Here is a 12,392-nt window from a genome sequence, read left to right as displayed (position 1 = left end):
TCTTAACTATCATATCCCCCACCCTACCTGCATGCTATCACAGAACCCCACCCTCGCCCCCTCCCCTATTACTCCAACTCCTCACAAATGTACTAATAACACAAACCACACATCCCAACACCAAGCCCTGCATGACACAACAAAGCATGGACACCCATCACTAAAGCATGCCCACTGCACATACCATAACACCCCCCTCAAACATCATCACACAAGCCCCCACACAGAAATGCTAGCATTGGGGTACATGCTCACCCACCCATTGCCCACCATGACACACACAGATGCAATAATCATGCTTTTATACCCCTGCAGGACCACTACCCAACGTCACCAGACAGGAGGGTCCAGACATCTCCACCCCACCCATAGAAGAGGCCCACAGTGATGACAGCAGCTCTGTCCAACTGGATCCAGATTACCAGCCCGGACCATCGTGGGCCTCGGGACAGTCGGTTCCCCACACCCAGTCATACACCACCACAGACCTTCCACCCTCTGGTAACACCAGCACAGCACCCACCCAGCGGGCCCATACCTCCGTCCCCAGGACACGTCAATCAGCTGTGTGTCCACCACTACAGGGAACCCAGGATAACCCACCACCCCAACAACAACAGGGACCTGGGGGCAGTGGTAGTGGGCACACGGTCCAGGGGACAGAGGCACAGGAACACAGGGGAACTGGGAGGGCTGCTGTGCGACATGGGGCGGACAGGCCTAGGGAACCCACTCTCCACGAGGCCCCCTCCTCCATCATGGGAGCCTACCACCACTCCCAGGAGACGATGGCAACGGTACTGGCAAGTTTCAGGAGACCCAGCGGCTGCAGGAGGAACACTATTTGGGCTTCAGGGAGGAACTCAGAACCTTCAGCTCCACCCTGGGCACTATCGTAGGGGTGCTGAAGGAGATACTTAACACCAGGAGGGACACTGTGGCACTGCAAGGGGCCCCTGACACTAGCATGGACGATGAACTGCCCACTACCTTCGCCGGCGCTAGTGGACAGGATGCCCTGCCCCAGGACCACCACACCAGCACCCCACCCCCTGCAGACAGAGAACCACCCCTCAAACGGTCCCTGAGATCCAGGAACAAGACAGAGCACGATGCCAAGACCCCCGCCAAGAAATGAGACCACCCTGATTGTCATCCTACTGTCCCACTTTGTAACCCTGTCCATCTTGGAACTGCCCCAGCTCCACTTCCTATGCTCATCTGGGCAATGCACATGTGAGACTAATAGACTGGACTCTGCCGAGGACATTCCTCCACCATCACCCCTCACCATTTTACAACCCCCCTCCAAAATTGAGCACTTCAATAAACACCCTTGAACCACAAAACAATCTGGATTCAGTCTGTGATTTCGAAAATGTGTATTAGCAATGACAGTGACAAAATGCGTTTTCAAATGTAATGTCAACATACCTATGTCACACATCTCAAGTCCATGAGGAATCTAAGCAGATGACACACATTGTAAACCACACCTATGAAACCGTAAGGGAAATGTACAACTCAGTTACCATATACTGGGTGAAATTCGACAGACAGGATAGAGGTAGAAGTGTGAAAGTACTTGTAGTAGGCAGGAATGTTTTCTCACATGTGTGTCACTGGAAATATTGCTGGATAACTCAGTCCCTGTTGTCAATGTGTTCTTCCTCTGCTTCCTCCTCATCACTGTCCACAGGCTCCACAGCTGCTACAACACCGTCATCTGGACCATTCTCCTGCAGAAAAGGTACCTGTTGTCGCAAAGCCAAGTTGTGAAGCATACAGCAGGCCACGATGATGTGGCACACCTTCCTTGGTGAGTAGAATAGGGAACCACCTTGTTGAAGTAAGCCTCAGCAAGGCCTACTAGTGCAAGGGGTTCACCTTTCTCTGCACAAAGTCCTCAGACTATGTAGGAAGAAGTTGGCACAGGAACTGAAATAAAAGACAAAGTTTATTAACCTCATGAGGTGGTACTACAGTTCAAACAGCACCCTTAGGTAATGTCTGAAGTAGCACACTGAACTGAGAGAGCATGGTCCTTTTATACCCACGCATGGGCTAAAAGGAGGTGGTACAATTATAGAAGCAAGACTTGTATACATGGAAGGTCATGTGGAAAATGCACAGTCGACAGGTAGGAGGAGCTAACAGTTTTCAAGGACTAACAGCTGCAGACCTTACTGAGCATGTGTGAAAGTGGGAGATGCTAAATATAACTTGTCACTAGGCAGATTTCAAGAGTAGTTAACAGAAAGGTAGGACAAAGCACATGGCAGCATGTGGCAGAGAAAATGACTGCCATGAATACAAAATGGATTCCGCAAAATGTTCACAATAGTTACAAATACAAGATGTCTTCTGCTAATGCTTAATCTAATCGCTGCTAAACTACAACAACCTGTCATATGGAGGCACCTGAACCTGGCCTTTAGGAGGCCGAAGGTGCGTTCAATCACCCTCCTAGTCCGCCCATGAGCCTCATTGTAGCGTTCCTCTGCTGTGGTCCTGGGATTCCTCACTGGGGTCAGTAGCCATGACAGGTTGGGGTAACCAGAGTCCCCTAATAGCCACACCCGGTGCCTCTGGAGTTGACCCATCACATAAGGGATGCTGCTATTCCGCACAGAGCCAGGGAACATAGCATTTACCTGGGAAATGTACTGGTCTGCCAAACATACCATCTGTACATTAATCGAATGATAACTCTTCCGGTTCCTGTACACCTGTTCACTCCTGTGGGGGAGACCAAAGCTACATGGGTCCCATCAATGGCACCTATGATGTTGGGGATATGTCCAAGGGCATAGAAGTCACCTTTAACTGTAGGCAAATCCTCCACGTGAGGGGAAAACGATGTAGCTCCGCATGTGCTTCAGCAGGGCAGACAACACTCTGGACAACACGTTGGAAAACATAGGCTGGGACATCCCTGATGCTATGGCCACTGTTGTTTGAAATGACCCACTTGCAAGGAAATGGAGCACTGATAGCACCTGCACTGCACTGCTCCGTGGGATGGCGGATTGCTGACATCAGGTCTGGCTCCAACTGGGCACATAGTTCCTGGATTGTGGCAAGGTCAAACCTGTAGTTGATGATCAAATGTCTTTCCTCCATTGTCGACAGGTCCACTAGCGGTCGGTACACTGGAGGATTCCGCCATCTCCTCACATGTCCCAGCGGACGGTGCCTAGGAATAACAACAGCGACCACAGAGTCAAACAACTCAGAGGTATGTACCCACAGTCTACACAGAACACCATTCATACACAAAATCTGGCCTATGTTTGTGTTGCGCGACAAGGCCTAGGTCTGTGTGACGCAGTTGTTAATGATGCCATGTGGGCCCCTGAAATGGCGGCTGCCTGACTTCTAAAGTGGGACAATGGGATGTGAGGTAACTGCGCTGGCGTTGTACACCGTCGCGGTAGGTGGTCGAAGACCGCAGCACAATGCTGCATTGGTTATCATTGGACCCTATGGGTCCCAGGAGCCAATGACGATGTACGCCGGCGGTGATGGTACGTACCGCCGCTGACGTGACCGCCATTTTCTATCTGTTGAATCACTCGATACCTGATCTTCGACAGGAGAGGACCTACACTGCAAGTGCTGCTGTGACCTCGGTCTGGAAGAGACAATGGCTCGTGCGTCTGGGGAAAGGGCCCCTGCCTTCACTGCAGAGGAGTTGGAGAAGCTCGTGGACGGGGTCCTCCCCCAGTACACGCTACTCTACGGTCCTCCAGACCAACAGGTAAGTACACAGGGAGCACGTTGTATGGGCTATGCCTGTGTGGAGAGGGCTGGTTGTATGAATGAAGGGGGCACAGTTCTGCGTGCATGAAGGGCTGTGAATGCATGTGCCACATGGCAAGTGTAGGGATGTGGGCTACTCACTTCGACGGTGCAGTTGGTAATGACTTCTCTTCTTCCCCTGTACATGTCATGTAGGTCAGCGCCCACCAGAAGAAGGATATTTGGCATGCCATCGCCAAGGATGTCCAGACCTGGGGGTCCACCACTGGTGGAGCACCCACTGCCGGAAAAGATGGGAGGACATTCGCCGCTGGAGCAAGAAGACGGCGGAGGCTCAGCTGGGGATGGCCTCCCAACGTGGGAGGGGTGCCTGTCGAACCATGACCGCCCTGATGTTCCGGATCCTGGCGGTGGTCTACCCTGAGTTGGATGGGCGCTTGAGGGCATCACAGCAGACACAAGAGGGTGAGTACAACATCATTCAGTGGACTTTGCGCGCAGTTAAGGTGTCTGGGTGGGGGAGGAGGGCTGTGGGTTTCCCCAGGACAGGGCGAGTTCAGTAGGCTAGGCCCCTCCGTAATGCAGGCCATGTGGCACCCCACCCCACCTCTGTAGAGTGCCAAGTACAGGTATACATGCCCCTGTGTCATCTATGTGTGCAGATGTCGACCATAGCCATGTAGGACATATCCCAGGAATTGCATCTGTGGAGCCCAACAGCGCGACGTAGTGCAGGGGGCTGCTGTGTCTGTATTGTCCACCAACGGTAGCAGTAAGCCATGCACTCAACCTGTCTTTCTTCTGCCCCCCCCCCCTTTTGTGGTTTCCCTGTTCTTGTGTGCATCAGCATCATCAGGCGGAGGTACAGTGGCACCGGAGTACGAGGGAGCTGCATCCCACATGGCCATGGAGGGCCACACCACGGACTCAGAATGCACCAGTGGGACAGAGGGCGAGGGGAGCTTCACGGCGGTGACAGGATCAGTAAACAGCGACACGGACTCGTCCTCCGATGGGAGCTCCCTTGTGGTGGCGGCAAAATCTGTGCCCCCCACTTCTACAGGTACAGCGGCCAACCCCCTACCAGCACCACCCTCCCAGCAGCCCCTCAGCCTTCATCCTGTGCCTGCTCACCCAGGAGGGTGGGCATCACCTTCGCCCCAGGCACCTCAGCCCCCGCCCCTGTCACCTCTGCTGCCCTCAGTGAGGAGGCCATTGACCTCCTCAGGTCCCTTACTGTTGGGCAGTCTAACATTTTGAATGCCATCCAGGGTGTAGAAAGGGAATTGCAAAACACAAATGCGTTCCTGGAGGGCATTCATTCTGGTCAGGCTGCCCTTCATCAAACACTGCAAACTCTGGCCTCAGCACTGATGGCAGCCATTGTCCCCATCTCTAGCCTCCCCCCTCCAACTTCCTCCAACCAGACCCAATCCCCTGCACCCCAGCCTATCCCAACCACACCATCAGACCAGCCTGCACACACCTCAATACACAAGGGAAGCTCAGGCAAACATAAGCACCACACATCCCACAGGCACTCACGCAAGCATCACACACATACAGACACAACAACATCCACTGCCTCCACTGTGTCCCCCTCCTCGTCTTCTCCCTCCTCCCTCCCAGTCTTGTCTACACTCTCACCTGCATGCACTACCTCTACAGCCACTACGTCCCGCACCAGCACACCCACCAGCACACCCCGGTCACGTGCACTCACCACCCCCTCTCCCATTTACACATCCCCTGTGTCCTCTCCCAGTGTGTGTGTGACGCCCCCTCCGAAGATACACAAACGCAGGCACACACCCACCCAACAGCCATCCACCCCACGACAGCCTCCAGCTCATGCACCTTCACCCAAAATCACCAAACGTACACCTCCTACAACCACTACCTCTTCCTTCACTCCCAAACCCCCTCCAGCTACCCGTCCCAGTGTTCCTAAGAAACTTTTCATGGCCAACCTTGACCTCTTTCCCACCTCCCCCCCAACTCATAGGTCCCGTACAAGCACCTCAGCCAAAAAATCACTGGGACCAGTGGTGCCTGTAACAGGTATGTGGAGTGCACCGGCCACAAGGCCAGCCAGTGTGGCACGGAGCCACGGCACAGCCAGTCCCCCCACTGTGAAGCACCAGAAGTTGGACAGTGCCCGGCAGGAGAGGGGGAAGACTCCAGCCAGCAAAGCCGCTCACAAGGGCACGGGGGTAGCGTCGACTCAGCTGTGACTCCTCACAAGGTGGAGAAGGGGAAGAAGAAATCTCCAAAGTCTGGGAGGGGCAGCATGGCAGAGAAGACCACCATCATCCCCGCTGCCCAGGAGGCCACCGCCAGCCCAATCGTCACTGGCCAGGAGGCCACCGCCAGAGTCACTGCCCAGGAGGCCATCCCAATCGTCTCTGGCCAGGAGGCCACCACCAGAGTCACTGTCCAGGAGGCCAGCCCAATCGTCACTGGCCAGGAGGGCCCCGCAAGCCACAGCCCAGCTGACCCATGAAGGACCGCAAGCCACAGGCACTGCTGAACAGGGCAAAAACCGTCATGGAATGCACTGCTGAACAGGGCAAGCACCACTGAACAGGTCAGAAACTGCCAACTCAAGCACCGCTGAACAAGGCAAAGACCGTCATGGAAAGCACAGCTGAACAGGTCAGAAACTGCCAACTCAAGCACTGCTGAACAGGGCAAAGACCACCATGGAATGCACCTCTGAACAGGGCAAGCACCGCTGAACAGGTCAGAAACTGCCAACTCAAGCACCGCTGAACAAGGCAAAGACCGCCATGGAATGCACCGCTGAACAGGGCAAGCACTGTTGAACAGGTCAGAAACTGCCAACTCAAACACCGCTGAACAAGGCCAAGACCACCATGGAAAGCACAGCTGAACAGGTCAGAAACTGCCAACTCAAGCACTGCTGAACAGGGCAAAGACCGCCATGGAATGCACCGCTGAACAGGGCAAGCACCGCTGAACAGGTTAGAAACTGCCAACTCAAGCACCACTGAAGAGGGCAAAGACCGCCATGGAAAGCACCACTGAACAGGTCAGAAACTGCCAACTCAAGCACTGCTGAACAGGGCAAAGACCGCCATGGAATTCACCACTGAACAGGGCAAGCACCGCTGAACAGGTCAGAAACTGCCAACTCAAGCACCGCTGAACAAGGCAAAGACCGCCATGGAATACACCGCTAGCCCATTAGCGGCAGGGGCGGTGACGCAACAGGGACCATCACGGGGTGAGTACTGCACTCTGGGCACCAGTCCCCCTCCAGAACCAGTGGAGACATGCATCCACTCCGTCTGTATTGCACAGGATGAAGCACTCTGGGCACCAGTCCCCCTCCAGAACCAGTGGAGACATGCATCCACTCCGTCTGTCCTGCACAGGATGAAGCACTCTGGGCACCAGTCCCCCTCCAGAACCAGTGGAGCCTGTAATCCACTTGAGAGACTGTGGCTTTGCACTCCCCAGGATGGTACAGTGGGCAAGCCACCCACTGTAGAGACTTGAGAGACTGTGGCTTTGCACTCCCCAGGATGGTACAGTGGGCAAGCCACCCACTGTAGAGACTTGAGAGACTGTGGCTTTGCACTCCCCAGGATTGTACAGTGGACAAGCCACCCACTGTAGAGACTTGAGAGACTGTGGCTTTGCACTCCCCAGGATATGGCAGTGGACAACCCACCCACTGTAGAGACTTGAGAGACTGTGGCTTTGCACTCCCCAGGATATGGCAGTGGGCAAGCCACCCACTGTAGAGACCTGAGAGACTGTGGCTTTGCACTCCCCAGGATGGTACAGTGGGCAAGCCACCCACTGTAGAGACTTGAGAGACTGTGGCTTTGCACTCCCCAGGATGGTACAGTGGGCAAGCCACCCACTGTAGAGACTTGAGAGACTGTGGTTTTGCACTCCCCAGGATACATCAATGGGCATGGAGCCCCCTCGTGGATCTAGTGTGGTGCACTCATCCGGCTGAGGTGCCCCCCCTTCTCTTCCCCCTGAGGTGCCTGTTGTATTTCTATCTGATGCCCCTGCAGTGTTCTCTCCATTTTGATCAGGTATCTAGTGTGGGCCTCGCCCATGCATTTTGGGCCCAGTGGTCCACGGACAATGAATGGTGCATTACCTGCACTACTAATCGTGATGTATATTTTGTTTAATGTGTATATATATATATATATATATATATATATATATATATATATATATATATGTATTTATTTGGTTACTGTATTTTGCTATATTGCAATGGTTCAACTCATTTCCTTTTGTCTTTGCATTCTTCCGGGGGCGGGGGTTTGGGGGTTGTTACTGTAATGTTTGGTTATGCATTGGTGTGTGTGTTGTAGTGGGTGAGGGTCGGGGTGGGGGTTGTGATGTTGGTTGTGTGTGTCCCTGTGTTTTTCCCTCCCCCTCCCCTATGTCGTAGGTGCAGTACTCACCGTGGTCTTCGCCAACGGCGTTGTTGATCCTCGTATAGGAGCAGGAAGACTATCGCAGGGAGAATATGGAGTTCTGGCTCCATGACGTCCGGTTTCCTCGTGGGGTGTGTAGAGGTGAGCGTTTTCCCTTTGAAATGGCTGTTTCCGCCGTGTTTTTATTTGCGGTGAATCCGCCCCGGAAAAGGTGGCGGATTGGTAGGTTGTGATACTGTGGGCGGTACATTGTCCTCCGCCTGCCTGATGGCGGTGACCGCCGCGCTGTTTGTCTGTACCGCCCTGGTGGTCGGAGTGTTAAAGTGGCTGTCTTTGTTGGCGGTTTCCGCCATGGGCATAATTCAAATTTTTTTCCGCCAGCCTGTTGGCGGTTTTACCGCTGCTTTAACACCGACAGCCAGGGTTGTACTGACCACCAATGTGTCTTAGCACTTCATGCCTAGCACATATAAGTATGGTTGCCTACTAGAAGATTTGTATTTAATACAAATTTTAAATGTCATTAATTTTGCACATTATTTCAGCATTTGTTCACAACATTTTTTAAAAGCATCCCCACTCGCTCCACCCCTTTCATCAGTGGCCTGCTATTTTAGAAAAGATAGTACTCAACCAAAATACATTGTTGGCTACTAACCCACAAAAGTGATAAGCTGAATCCTCTGTGCTCTTTACTCTTGTTGGGGGTCTTTCAATCAGATTCTTACTCTTTATTGGGCACTTTTATTTTCTTTGTATTATCAGTGGTTCCTAACTTAATTCTGGCACTTATCTTCTAACTTCAAATTTAAACGATTGTGTCCTTGACTTTATTTTTTCAATAAACTTTTATTATTTTTTATTGTGTTGCATTCTTATTTTTGTCCCACCCTTTTTTCCAATAGGACCTTCAGTAGGGTAACCTTCTGTTTGTGTCCAGAAGCATCTAGGCTCCAGTTTGTTTTTGATTTTGCCATTTTGTTTTTAGTGTTCTTTGGAGATTGTCCAGCATAATTGGTGGCCAGCTATCTTGTACACTCTTACTCTTTCCATTCTTTGACAACCCAGTTATTTCACAAAGGACTCGATGTAACTCTGCAGTTGAAGTGCTGATGGCATGCTAAAGGTAAGCCCACTGTTACTGTGTACATGCTGAGAATGAGAAAACTAGGTTCCCTGCCTTCCAAGCTCACCTACTCAATTAAAGTTTTCTGTTCTATGAACACAGGCAATGACAAAAATCACAGCTGCTCATATTGTGGTTTTACCTTCCATACCTTCATATCCCCATCTGTACCTGGTCAGCTCCCTGATCTTCCCTAATACCCTTACTTCTTATTAGCTCCAATTGTGATTACTTGTTTGTCTTTTAGTCATTTACAGTTAGATCTTCTCAACGACACATGAACAGAATTGCAGACTTTGGGCCTTATTTAGAACTCGGCCAATGTGTCAATCCGTCACAATGGTGATGGATAGCCTGTCCACTGAAATCTAAATCCCATAGGACATTATGGGTGCTAGATTTCAGTGAATGGGATATCTGTCACCGTTGTGACAGAATAACCCATCTGCTGAGACCTAAATTAGGTCCTTTGTTATTAATCATAAGAGCAATGCCTCCTGGGTACAGCATTGTGTGCTTGGATGCCATTCTAAGCCTGGAGGAGGCCTCACTATTGTTTTTTAATTTTTACCATCTCTCTCACTTTCACCAGTATTGAACCTATGATCTTTGCTGAAACTCTTCTGTTCTGGGTTCATATCTCTCTCTCTCTCACCACATTCTTCTCAGAGGATCTCATCTATTAACTGCATGGACTACCTCTCCCTTATAATCTCTTTTAGCAGATTGTTTTGGTTCTTACATGTGCATGGTCTGCTTTACCATCTTAGGAGACCCCACTATCCATCCTGATGAGATCTCTTGGTCAGAAACTCTTTCCTTCGCCAATACCCTGACACCTTTAAGCCTTAATCAGCTGCTAACTAACCTGACGCACATTGCTGGACATTTCGTTGAAACTTTCTTTATTTGTTGTACTTTTCTCTGTTTGTTCCTACTATGATAGCCCTGTCTATCATTCCGGATCCTACTCTTCAGAAAATTACTATTGCTTGCCTCTCTCTATCCAAAGCCTGGTATGAGGTCAGGTACATAAAGCGTAGCAGCAAAATGCTGAACAGAGCCTCCAACCCTAATGGTGATCCTGCCTTCAATACTCTCACCTACCCAACTTAGGGCATTCAGGGGGTCATTACAACATTGGCGGTAAAAGCCGTTTACCGCCGTGCAGAAGACCGCCAACACACCGCCGCGGAATTCCATCACGGTCATTATGACCCACAGCCCAGAATCCGCCAAAATCTAGACACCCACACAAGTCTGCCACACCAAGGGTCAGTGATAAACTGGCGATAACAAAACCTCCACCATCACGCCAACAGGAATACGCCCACACTATCACGACCCGCGAATCCACGTGGCGGTCTTTCAACCGCGGTATTCCATTGGTGGTACACACCGCCGCGCTAAAAATACACACACATTTACAAAACACAGCCACATTGGACAATTCCAAATACACACACCTGATACACATACACACACCACTCCCACACATCCAATACAATATAAAGCACACACCCACATCACCCACAAACCCCTATGACCAAAAATTGAGAACGAAGCACAGAGAGAGACACTACAATTTGCAAACAAGCATCCACAGGCACACAACACCATCACCCACATACCATCCACGCACCCCACACAACACACCACTAAATATCACCCGACATATCACAACTCACACCACACATCACCTACACCAGCCCATGGCACGGCAGAGACACCCCAGGTTCTCTGAGGAGGAGCTCAGGGTCATGGTGGAGGAAATCATCTGGGTAGAGCCACAGCTATTTGGATCACAGGTGCAGCACACCTCCATAGCTAGGTAGATGGAGCTATGGCGAAGAATAGTGGACCGGGTCAACGCAGTGGGACAGCACCCAAGAAATAGGGATGACATCAGGAAGAGGTGGAATGACCTACGGGGGAAGGTGCGTTCCGTGGTCTCCAGACACCACCTTGCGGTACAGAGGACTGGCGGCGGACCCCCACCTCCTCCCCAACAACTAACAACATGGGAGGAGCAAGTCTTGGCGATTCTGCATCCTGACGGCCTCGAAGGAGAAGCTCGAGGAATGGACTCTGGTAAGTCAAACCTTAACTACTATATCCCCCACCCTGACTGCATGCCATCACATACCCCCACCCTCGCCCTCACCCCCATCACTCCTACTCTTCACAAATGTCCCAATATCACAAACCACACATCCCAACACCAAGCCCTGCATGCAACACCAAAGCATGGACACACATCACCAATGCATGGCCACTGCACATACCCATACACCCCCCTAAACCATCATCACACAAGGTCCCACACAGGAATGCAAGCACTGGGGTACACGGTCACCCACCCATTACACACCATGGCACAAACAGATGCAATAATCATGCTTTTACACCCCTGCAGGACCCCTACCCAACGTCACCGCACAGGAGGGTCCAGACATGTCCACACCACCAACAGAAGAGGCCCACAGTGATGACAGAAGCTCTGTCCAACTGGATCTAGATGACCAGCCCGGCCCATCTGGGACCTCGGGACAGTCGGTTCCCCTCATACAGTCACAGGCCACCACAGAGCTCTGTCCCCAGGACATGTCAATCAGCAGTGTGTCCACCACTACACGGAACCCAGGCTAACCCACCACCCCAACAATAACAGGGACCTGGGGGCAGTGGTAGTGGGCACACCGTTCAGGGGACAGAGGCCCAGGAACACAGGGGAACTGGGCGGGCTGCTGTGCGACAGGGGGAGGACAGGTCCAGGGAACCCACTCTCCATGAGGCCCTCCCCAACATCATGGGAGCATACCACCATTCCCAGGAGACGATGGTAACTGTACTGGCCAAGTTTCAGGAGACCCAGCGGCAGTAGGAGGAACAGTATTTGGGGTTCAGGGAGGAACTCAGATCTATCAATTCCACCCTGGGCACCATCGTAGGGGTGCTGAAGGAAGTCCTCAACACCAGGAGGGACACTGTGGCACAACAAGGGGCCCCTGACACTAGCCTGGACGATGAACTGCCCACCACCTCCCCCGGCGCTAGTGGACAGGAGGCACCAC

This window comes from Pleurodeles waltl, chromosome 2_2 (assembly GCF_031143425.1).
Source record: "Pleurodeles waltl isolate 20211129_DDA chromosome 2_2, aPleWal1.hap1.20221129, whole genome shotgun sequence".
In the NCBI taxonomy this organism is placed as follows: domain Eukaryota; kingdom Metazoa; phylum Chordata; class Amphibia; order Caudata; family Salamandridae; genus Pleurodeles; species Pleurodeles waltl.
The sequence above is the reverse complement of the archived record's forward strand: the minus strand, read 5'-3'. Positions refer to the sequence as shown.